Genomic DNA, 9,683 nt, shown 5'->3' with positions numbered 1-9,683 from the left:
ACAGGCTCAGTCTGTTGCTTCTCTTGTGATTTGACTGTGGTTACAGATTTTTAGAAGGAATACCACTAGTTCCGGTGCCCTTCTTGTCACATCGTATCCGGGAGTATACAATGCCTGCATGATGTCACTGGTGATGTTAATCTTCATCATTTGGTTAAGGATGGTGTTTGTCATGTTTCTCCAGTGTACAGTAACTATTTTTCATGTACCTAGAGAGCATATGGAGAAAAAAAGGAAAACACACATTTCTAATTTCACTGTGAGTCAGTTCATTTCTATGTGGTGGAATGAGCACCCTGATGGGCCTGGGGGGAAGGGAAGAAAGTGGTTTTACCATCTCCATCCAACTGAGTCATGGACCCCATGAATGGAGTTTGGGGTACAGGGATGAAGTCATCACTCACCCCATTTCTTACTGTTTCATAGTTTTTCCTACCTCCTATTTCCCCCTACCCTGTGGTGTATGACAGAAATGTGTTTCCTTTGCACTCCGGAGGGGCTTAATGAAAACCTCATACTATGTCTGCTGGACAGGACACTGGAGCAAGAGATACTGGAGAGCTCTCTGCATCCTGGCACAAAATCCAAACCAGTAACTCTGGGACGTTCTTGACTCAGGGGTAAGTCACTTCTCCTGCTTGCCTCTCTTGGAGAGTGCATATTTCTGTTATGTGGGAGCTTCATTGCTGTGTGGTAGAGTGATGCTGAGGCACACAGAAGCAGGTAGAGATGGAGCACCTGGTGGGTGAGCCAACACCCAGGGCACAGGCTCCAGGACTTGTGCTGCTTGATCCACCCTTCTCATGGTCTGGGTCTTCCCATCTTTCGGTCCTCTCTCCAAGTAGCTTGGATTCCTGTTACATCCCATACTGTCACAAAGAGCAGGGGAGAAATGGGGTGGGGAAGGGAGCAAATACAGAGAGAGGTAGAAGTGATCCCTGGAGGGCCTGCTGTTTTCTGTTCTCTTCCCTGTTCTTTCTTGTTTCATATGTTTCTTTATTTCACCCCACAGTTAACCTCAGAAACCTGGTAATCCATATGACCCCACAGCTATGCCTCATGGCCCAAAGGGCCAGATTTCATCTCCACAGTCGTCTTCCTCAACGTGAAGGGCTGTTGAGTGAGTACCCTTAGGGCACAATACTAGGGAAGTGTAAAATTATCATCTTCCAAATGGGAAGCTGCTGGTTCCATTGTTGGGGGTGGGGGGCAAGAGATGGAACCTTGTTGCCATTCTGCCACTTATCTGGAGAGGGTCTTAGTCTCTGTGAGCCAGAGCTTGATCATCTGTGAGATGGGACTCACCATACTTTCTTCACACTACTCTCCTGATGGGTAAATGGAATAAACTATATATTTTTATACCACTATCTTAGCCTGTTTAGTATTGTTATAAAGGAATATCTGAGGCTGCATACCTTATAAAGAAAAAAACAAAACAAAACATAATAAAATCATTATGTGGCTAACAATTTTGATGGTTGGAAAGTTCAAGATTGGGCATCTGCTTCTGATGAGGGCCTTAGGAAGCTTCCACTCACAATGGAAGGCCAAGGGGAGCTGGCTTGTGCAGAGATCATATGGCGGGAGAGGGAAAAGAGATGGGAGCTCCGGGCTCTTTTCAACAACCAGCTCTTGTGGGAACTAATAGAGCAGGCACTCACTCATCACAGCAAGGATTTACCTTTCATGAAGGATCTACCCCCATGGCCCAAACACTTCCTGTTAGGCTCCACCTCCAACATTGGGGATCAAATTTCAACATGAGTTTGGAGGAGACAAACATCCAAACCGTAGCAAACACTTATTGAATTTTTTTCTTCTAAAAATGTTGTTTCTGAGATGTCTCTAATATGGTGACTTTGGGGCTGTATTGATATTTTGGCCATGCTGCCATGATCATTCTTGCACACATGCCAGAGACTCTGCAGTGCAGACTTGAGAGGACAGCAGTTGATGGGGCCATGCTTGCTTCTCTCATACATGTTGCCGAGTGTATCTGCAAAGTTACTCTGTACCGTTTTGTCCTCCTGCAGCAGTGTATAGGATTTTTATGACTCCACAATTTCAATTTAAACAGGACACAGCATAGATACAAACTCACTTATCAGGTTTTCTTATCAAATTCTAGAATTATTCCAGGACATATTCTGAAGCATAAAGTAGGACTGTTATGTTTGTGTTTAGAAATGCACATGTGAAATATGCCATTTATGTGGATATCGATGGAGAAAAATGAAAAGTATTTTAACATTATAGTGATAGGATATAAAAGTAGCAAATATTAATAAAGTTGGGAAACCCATTATTGCACAAATCTAGAGAAACAGGTGCTCTCATCTTGTAGTTGGTTGGGATATTCATTAGTAAAGAGATTTTAACTTTCAACTAGACAGTATATACTAAAAATAGTCATGCTGTTTGACAAAAAAATAATCATTTGTGGAAACATATCCTCCAGATACAGCCTCCCAGGCTCATGTGTCCCTATTGCTGAGGGCTGAGCTGACCATTTCCCTAGCCGATTTGTTACCCTCAGCCAGAGCCCCATTCCCAACCCTGAGTGATCTGTCCTTCCAACCAAACAGGAGAATCTGTCTCATGGCTGAATGCCCAGCCTTGATGAACCATATACAGAGCTTCTCCAAATTGACATGGAGCAATGCTCAGGTCCCTACTCCCGTCGGGACCTGTAGACCTCTGACCTCATCCCTGTGTTGGAGAAATCTCTCTTCTCCCTTCTCTGTGTCCTCAGGACCCTTCCCCTCCCTGCCAAGTACAAGCAGTCCAATCCTTTCCTTAAGTTTAAGTTTTCACACAGGATGAAGCAAACACTGGCTTCAGACAGCTTCTGCCTCCAGCCCTGCTATAAACCTTCCCTGAGACAGGGGGAAACAGGCCCAAGCTTTTTTTTTTTTTTTTTTTTTTTTTTTCTGGAAATGCAGGGAGGGTGATATGGTTTGGCTTTGTGTCCCCATCCAAGTCTCGTCTTGAATTGTAATCCCCAGGTGTTGAGGGAGGAATGTGGTGGGAGGTGATTGGATCGTGGGGGTGGTTCCCCCCATGCTGTTCTGATGATAGTGAGTTCTCACGTGATCTGATGGTTTTATAAGTGTTTGGCACTTTCCTCTTCACACACTCTCTTTTCTTGCCGCTTTGTGAAGAAGGTACTTGCTTCTCCTTAACATATCTCCATGATTGTAAGTTTCCTATGGCCCCCCACACATCCGCCCAGCCATGTGTAACTGTGAGTTAATTAAACCTTTTTCCTTTAAATTACCTAGTCTTAGGGAAGTTCTTCATAGCAGTGTGAAAACAGACTAATACAGAGGGTAAACACAAGGAGAACAGATATTAAACTCCTTAACAATATATGTCCTGATGCTAAAGATCTGCCACCAGCAACTCAAGGTGCCTAGACTGGCACATTCTGGCAGTGGACCTGCTGAGCAACCTCTTTTCCATCCAGCTCTGTGGTTAGGAGCATGTGCTTTGTAGTCACAGACATCTGTGAAGAAGAAAGGATACTAGTACCTCAGTAGCAGGGCTGTCATGAGATCAAATCCAGACACTAACATAAAGAACCTGGAGCTGGGCCCCTCTAAACACTCTGCTCCATAAGTAGAAGTTATCTTTCCTCTTTGGAGCAGAAATTCATATGTCAGTTTGACCTGCCCCTGCGACAGCATGGGCCCCTTAACCAGCATGCACATCAGAGTCGCCTTGATGAGCCTTTTCTAAACCCTCAGTTGAAACCCCCTTGGTAGAAATAGGACTTCTGTACAAAGGCCATTCAAGTCATTCGGCTGTAATAATATGGGCCTCCAAAAATGGATACCTCGATGTGGCACCAATAGTGTATATGAAAGTCTGTTTCTCCTTTATTTCATCAATGTAGGTATTACCAGCTTTTGTCTTTTTTTTTTTTAAATCTGATCTGCTCATTGTCGCACGACCTGCCCTGACTTATTGGGAAGGTCATCTCAGATGGCCATTAAACTTACATATTCAGAGGCTCTTCTTCTAAGGTTTCCAGATTTAGCAAATAAAAATACAAAATGCCCAGTTGTATTCAAACAAAAATTGCATGTCACATTCACAGAAACAGAACCAATGTAATGTGTGTACACACACACACACACACACACACACACATGTATATGGTGAGAGAGAGAGATTAATTTTCAAGAATTGGTTCACATGACTATGGAGGCTGAAAGTCCAAAATCTGCAGAGCGGGTTGGCAGACTGGAGACTAGAGAATATCCAATGTTGCAGTTCAAGTCTGAAGGCTATCTGCTAGTAGAATTTTTTCTTGCTTAGAAGAGGTAAGATTTTTGCTCTATTCAGGCCTCCATCTGATTGGATGAGGCCCACTCACATCATAGAGGGCAATCTGCTTTTCTCAAAGTCCACCAATTTAAATGTTGATCCCATCCAAAAACACCCTTGCAGGAACATGCAGAATAATGTTGAGATACTTGAACAATGTGGCCCAGCCAACTTGACACATAAAGTAACCATCACATTTACACTAAAAAATTATTCATTGTTTATCTGGAATTCAAATTTGACTGAGTATATTCTGTTTTTTTCTGACAGCCCTACTCACGGAGGACTCTGTGATGAACCAAGGTGCTTCATGCAACAGCCCCAGCTGAGCTCCCAGCAGATGCCAGCACCATTCGCCAACCATGTGGGTGAGGTCTCTTGGATGTCCCAGGCAAGTGTAGCATGCTGATGACTGCAGCCCCAGGTGCCAGACACCACATAGAATAGAAAACACCCAGCAAAGCCCAGTCAATTCATAGAATCCTGAGAGATAATAAATAGCTATTGTTTGGGGACATTTTGTTAAGCACAAGTGGTTATCTAAAACCTTATGGTTTTGGTGACCTTTTCTTCATTTTCTGTGAGCTGCTCTCAGATCACAGATCATGAAGGCTCGGGGGGGATTTGTTATAATTTTGACTATAGTCTATGTGTTAGTTTATGTGTGGGTATATATTTCGGAACATACCATTAATTCCTTTTTGATGGGATTTTCAAGGGAGGTTTTCATAAAATATGCTTTTCTACCTATTCTTGCAATTTAGAACATAATTCCAATCTCTCTCTCTATAGGATAAGCCTCCGATGCAATCACTTGTGTTAAGAAATTGAGAGAATGTTGATATAAACTGTTCCCTGAGCCGTATGGAAAGCTGTATCTTCTGCAGGTTGCTTGGTGAGTATGCAAGGAATACAAGGTATATTTATTGACTTTGAGAAGTGTTTCTCTAAGAAGGTATACTGAAAGATTTTTTCCTGCTACAGGGATAGCCCTTAAAAAGGAAGTCACTTTCCTTAGGTACACAGACAGGGCTCCTTCAGCAGACAGCAGATAGATATGCAATGCAGACCTTGTTTTTCTGTGATGGTCCCAATGTATCACTGGATAAGTCTGTCCAATTCTGGGGTTTGTTCATAGGAAACCCATGTGCCAGCAAATCTATGTCACATTCTCCAGTATCTCCTTTATAAGGAATAAAGTCAATTTATTGTTCTTCTTATTCTTTTGTCGTATTTCTCAGTTGGTGTACAACTCAGACTTGGAGCTCGAGGGCATTTTGGGGGCCCCTTAAAGATCCAAGCATTGCGAAGCAAGACTGTAGGAATAGTTGGGGAGCAAGCGAGACACAGGAGAGTAGAGCTGTGGACCTATTGTAAGCCCTACCCCTGAGGGCAGAGCAGAACATATACTTGGTTAAATGAAGGTTACAACCAAGAGTTTTAAAGGGAGAGGACCTGGGCTGTGCAACCTGTTTCTCCTTCCAAACTCACCAATTAGATGGGACATTCCTGTGATAGAGGAGTGAGTGTATCAAGAGGCCAGAAGTGTTTTGGGTATCGATGTCTCTTCACATGGAAGAAAATATTAAGAATGGTGGACAAGCAGTACCTAAGCTGGAGCAGGGTAGAGGCGGGCCAGCACCCACTTCTGACCTCCAGTGCTACCGGCCTCAAGATCAGACATGGCCCAGAACTTGAAGGACTTGGCGGGACGGCTGTCTGCCGGGTCCCAGGGCATGGGCACAGCACTGAAGCTGTTGCTGGGGACCAGCGCCATGGCCTACGGTGTCTGTGAATCCGTGTTCACTGTGGAAGGTGGGCACAGAGCCATCTTCTTCAATTGGATCGGTGGAGTGCAGCAGGACACTATCCTGATCGAGGGCCTTCACTTCAGGATCCCCTGGTTTCAGTACCCCATTATCTATGACATTCCGGCCAGATCTCGAAAAATCTCCTTCCCTATAGGCTCCAAAGACCTACAGATGGTGAATATCTCCCTGCAAGTGCTGTCTCGACCCAATGCTCAGGAGCTTCCTAGCATGTACCAGCGCCTAGAGCTGGACTACGAGGAATGAGTGTTGCCGTCCATTGTCAACGAGGTGCTCAAGAGTGTGGTGGCCAAGTTCAATGCCTCACAGCTGATCACCCAGTGGGCCTGGGTATCCCTGTTGATCTGCCGGGAGCTGACAGAGAGGGCCAAGGACCTCAGCCTTTTCCTGGATGATGTGGCCATCACAGAGCTGAGCTGTAGCAGAGAGTACACAGCTGCTGTAGAAGCCAAACAAGTGGCCCAGCAGGAGGCCCATCGGGCCCAATTCTTGGTAGAAAAAGCGAAACAGGAACAGTGGCAGAAAATTGTGCAGGCCGAGGGTGAGGCCGAGGCTGCCAGCATGCTTGGGGAAGCACTGAGCAAGAACCCTGGCTACATCAAACTTCGTAAGATCCGAGCAGCCCAGAACATCTCCAAGACGATCGCCACATCACAGAATCGTATTTATCTCATGGCTGACAACCTCATGCTGAACCTACAGGATGAAAGTTTCACCAGAGGAAGTGACAGCCTCATCAAGGGTAAGAAATGAGCCTTGTCACCAAGAACTCCACCCCCAGAGGAAGTGGATCTGCTTCTCCAGTTTTTGAGGAGCCAGCCAGGGGTCCAGCACAGCCCTACCCCACCCCAGTATCATGCGATGGTCCCCCACACCGGTCCCCTGAACCCCTCTTGGATTAAGGAAGACTGAAGACCAGCCCCTTTTCTGGGGAATTACTTTCCTCCTCCCTGTGTTAACTGGGGCTGTTGGGACAGTGTGTGATTTCTCAGTGATTTCCTACAGTGTTGTTCCCTCCCTCAAGGCTGGGAGGAGATAACCACCAACCCAGGAATTCTCAATAAATTTTTATTACTAAAAAAAAAAAAAAAAAGAATGGTGGATAAGAATTCCCCAAAATGAGCCAATGTATGTTTCAGTTGACTAGATTTCTGCCTACTAAATGATTACATTATGATAGGCCTGCCACCCTGAAATAACTGAGATATCTTAAATGACATTTCTTGGTGTTCCTACATCATTTACACACATGATTATAGACAGTCTCTTAGTCTTCTGCCACAGATAGCTAACTGCTTAGCATGTTGTGTAAGTTTTACACATCATCCTCAGAGGGTTAGCTCATCACCAGGAGCCCTAGGATACCTCCCTGCGTCTCTCTGTAGTGATGGTACTCAACTACTGTCACTTTTAAAGCAGGCGATATTCCTGACGATGGGGAGATGCTTTGTTTCACCAAGCTGGGCAGAATTCCACAAATCGCCCTTGTCTGAGGCTAGTTCCTCTAATTAGTAAGCTTTCTAAGGAGGTGGTCTGAAGAGTGGAAGAGTGAAGTTTTTTTTGTTTTTTTGTTTTTTTTTTTTTTGTTTGTTTTTTTAGGAAGGCAAGGGGACAGAGGGCTGTGCAGAAGCATTTCTGATGTGGGGGACAAGCCTGAGCACCACGGTTGCCACAGAAACCAGAAGTCATTACTGTGACCTTGATGACTTTTTAATAGAGACCCCTGTGGGCTGGAGAGAATAGCAGGGTCCCGCCTTCAGGTGTTTGGAACTCAGTTGAGGGTGTGAGTGTCCCACAGTGGGAGCTGAAGTGCCTTGGGATGTGGGGAGACGAAGGAATCTCAGATCTAAGTCCCCTTACTCCCACTTTGAAACAAGTTGCTCTCACTGTTTCATGAGGGAGAGAGCTGGGACCTTTCTGGCCCCAGTGAGTGGGGTGTCCTGCTCCTGGTGTTCTGGAGCTACTTTCTATGTAAAGGTGGGACGTGGGAGGATGAGACAGGTAAGGACTCTCTGAGCCTAGCATCCTCTCTGCAAAATGGGGATAATTATGCTCACCCACAGGATTGCTGCAAGCTGCAGTGATAACACAGGTGCAAGCCCATATCCCTGTGGTTACTGCACGATCAGGAATGCCTGTGTGAATTCAGGCCTCTTCTTAGTCCTTTACAGATTTGTTGTTAGGAGATAGATGAGGAAAGGAGAAGAAAAGGCCCTGGTGAGAAACCCATTGTATCTTCTGGTTGTAATGATCACTACCCAATTGTATCAGTGTCCCTGGTCACTGACCCAGTGCCTAGCATGGTTCCTGGCACACTGTTACTCTAAGAAAGCACAGGGATTGCTGGATTCTCTCTGTCCCTGTGCAGATCTTCATCAGGCTATTGAACTCATAACAGGTGTATGAAGGAGATGGGCTTTGAGGATCTGGGTCTTGATGGCTGCTGAAGCTTCTGCTTCAGATTTGAAGGGCAGCAGTCCTAAGGACACCCCCAAGACTTCCATCCCTGGTGGGATATGATGCCTGGCACAAGCGAGTTAATAGATCCTAACAAAAGCATGTTGTGGAATAGCTCTCTGAGGATTATAAAATAGTCTAAAAGTAGAGAAACTCCTTTGATCCCATCTTTGGAGAAGAGGTTTAGCAGGTGGAATTTCCTTCCATCAGCAGCTATGTGCTTTGTAGCGGCCCTTGAGGCCCATGTTAAAAATGCCTTTCGTTGTCACAAAGCAATGAATAATTCATTTGGGGAAGCAACTTGATGTTTAACATGTATTTGAAATAAATTTACATGTTTTCTGCCTGTATAAATAATCATCGGTGATTCCCATGTATCTCTCAGATGGGCGTTGAAATACACAGTAGGTCAGAAGGTCTTCCAAGCAACTGGAGATTGTAATATGCATTTTTCAGTGGTAACCACGTTATTATCCATCCTATAATAAATTTTTTAAGAAGGCAGAAATGTACAAAGTATTAGTTAAAACTGTCAAAATGTCAGATACAAAAGTTCCATATTTTGAAAAATAATAATTTCCATATAATTTGCTGTATTACAATGATACAGCCATGTCCCCTAAAATAACCAGGTAGGCCTAAATATTATTATCATTGTTTCCCAGGACATAAGATTTTCAGTTCTGTACTACTAGGACTCTCTATCCCTCCTATTGCCCTGCCCCCAGACAAACACAATACTTTGTCACTATAGATTAAGTTTTACATCCTAGACATTTATTTAAATGGAAACATAGAAATTATTTTCTGTGTTTGTGTTTGATGTTTGGTTTGGCTTCTTTCATTCACCAATTTATTTTTAGATGTATCCATTTTGTTGCACATATCAATAGTTCATTCTTTTTCCTGCTGAATAGTATTCCAGTATATGGCTAGATCATAATTTTTTATCCATTCACCTGTTGTTGGATATTTGAATTATTTCCAGTTTGGATCTCTTGTAAACAAAGCTGTTATGAATATGTGTGACTAAGTCTTTCCATGGAAATAGGCTGTCTTTCTCAT

General features: G+C 44.1%; 1 pseudogene across 1 annotated transcript; it reads left to right on the top strand.

The window, feature by feature from the left end:
- The first annotated feature begins 6,014 nt into the window (after positions 1–6,014).
- On the top strand, positions 6,015–7,240 carry LOC104676435 (annotated as a pseudogene). Its single transcript, XR_749912.2, has one exon. The product of XR_749912.2 is annotated as a prohibitin-2 pseudogene (transcript).
- The last annotated feature ends 2,443 nt before the right edge of the window (positions 7,241–9,683 follow it).

This window comes from Rhinopithecus roxellana, chromosome 7 (genome assembly GCF_007565055.1).
Source record: "Rhinopithecus roxellana isolate Shanxi Qingling chromosome 7, ASM756505v1, whole genome shotgun sequence".
Lineage (NCBI taxonomy): Eukaryota > Metazoa > Chordata > Mammalia > Primates > Cercopithecidae > Rhinopithecus > Rhinopithecus roxellana.
This window is presented reverse-complemented; position numbering and strand designations above follow the sequence as displayed.